The sequence below is a fragment of the Terrapene carolina genome, unplaced genomic scaffold, assembly GCF_002925995.2.
Source record: "Terrapene carolina triunguis isolate 2854851 unplaced genomic scaffold, T_m_triunguis-2.0 Scaffold784, whole genome shotgun sequence".
In the NCBI taxonomy this organism is placed as follows: Eukaryota; Metazoa; Chordata; order Testudines; family Emydidae; genus Terrapene; species Terrapene triunguis.
Genome location: NW_020665135.1, coordinates 229,693 through 231,583, shown reverse-complemented (window position 1 = coordinate 231,583; position 1,891 = coordinate 229,693). Strand labels below are relative to the sequence as shown.

The 1,891-nt window shown below is 51.3% G+C and overlaps 1 pseudogene; it reads right to left on the bottom strand.

Moving 5' to 3' along the window:
• Positions 1–1,169: 1,169 nt before the first annotated feature.
• The window catches only part of LOC113408112, a 1,673-nt pseudogene continuing 951 nt past the window's right edge, over positions 1,170–1,891 (bottom strand).

Below are 1,891 nucleotides of genomic sequence, written 5' to 3'. Positions count from 1 at the left end.
CTGAGGAGGCAGTGCCTCTTAATATGGCCCCGCTTGCGGCATCCAAAGTAGATTTCTTGCCCCTTTGCTGCCTTGGGCCTCTAACAGTCTGTCTTGGGTCTCCCCTTCTCACTGGAGTTCAACTGGATCCTCCACCTTGGGCCTGGGCACTCCATCTGCAGGTGTCCGCATTGCCAACAGGCCCAACATGTCCAGTGTCACCTGGGTTTTCCCACCCAGAGGGCCTTCGCAGGACCATGTCCCTTCCCCTGCTCTGGGTGAGGCTCCTTTTCCCTCATCCCAGGAGGGGCAATCCCTCCTTAAATGTCCACGCCTCCTGCAGGTGTAACAGGCCCTGCACTACACCACTGGCCTCCTGGCCCTGCTGCGGGGCTTTTCACACCACTCTCTGTGGTCTCTCCTGGATTCCTTCCTTAGGAGTCTTACAAGGGTCAGCTGTTCATCAAGAATCTGCCCCATCTGTTCCTGAAGGGCCCAATACATCTCCCATTGTCACTCCTGGATCACCTGTAGCAGGGACTCTAATCTTCCCCGCTGCGCATCAGTCCACTTTCACTGGGGCACCAATGCTGGATGGCATAAGAGCCCTCTGCGAAAAAATCCTCTACATAGGCCCCTGATTGCCCCTCCTTGCTCCAAGATGCCAGAACATTTTAGTACCAGAGCTGAGTGAGTCTAATATTTATTTATTTTTCTTTCTTTTACATAGGAATTAGATACAGTTCTCCAGTCAGCTAATTGGTAAGTTATCTGCTAAAAAATACAGTTTTTGAGTGCCTATGTAGCCCCTTGAATCATGTTTAAAGTTGTCACCCTTACCAAAACCTTAAATGGCTCACTTGCAGCTGGGGGGTAGAGGGAGGAGGGACACAGCAATGATGCAGTGAGTGACTGGGTGGGGCCTTGGGGGGAAGAGGCAGCACAGGGGTGGGGCCTTGTTGGAAGAGGTGGGGGCAAGGGGTGGGACCTTGGGGGTCCAGTACAAGCAATTAAAAAGGTGTCAACTCAATGAGTTCTAAATAGACCGATTCCCCAGTTTGCACACTGACACTACACAGTAAGGTCAGGAAGGGGATTAATATCTCTCTGACTGTCAAGTCAGGGATTCAAGGAGGAGGGCCCAGGACCATGTCGAAAGCCAGCTCTACACGGAGCATGAGGAGAAAACTTTAGGTCCCTTTATGAGTAAAGAGCCGAAGCAGCCTGTCCCAGATCTGTTTGGTATTCACACCAAAAATGATGGGGTTTAGCAAGGGGGGCACCAGGAGGCACACATTCATAAAGAGAACATGGAAATGCAGGGCCACATTGTGGCCAATCCGGTATGTGAGGACGGAGAACAGACCTGGGATGTAAAAGGCTAAAATGGCACAGAGGTGGGAGCCACAGGTCCCAAAAGTCTTGATCTGGGCTTCCTTTGTGCGGAGTCTGAAGATAGCCCTGAGTATCTGGATATAGGACACAGCTATAAAAAACACATCTAGACTGATCACCAAGATTGCCATAAAGAGGCCATAATAAATATTGATGCGGATGTCGGCGCAGGCCAGCTTCACCACAGCTATGTGCTCACAGCACGAGTGGGGGATGATGTTGGTTTTGCAATATGGCAATGCCTTGCCAGCAAGGGACACGGCAGTACGAGCATGCAGCCACGCAGCACCACAGCCAGGCCAATATTGGCCACCACAGGATTTGTCAGGATGGCAGAATGTCTCAGGGGATCACAGATGGCCACGTAGCGATCAAAAGCCATGGCCACAAAGATCCCAGACTCCATCGCAAAAAAGCAGCGAATGAAGAACATCTGGATGAGGCAGTGTCAAGGCTGTATCCCCACTTTGGGGTACAAATGTAGGGGCCTGCATGAGGACTTCTAAGCTTAACTACC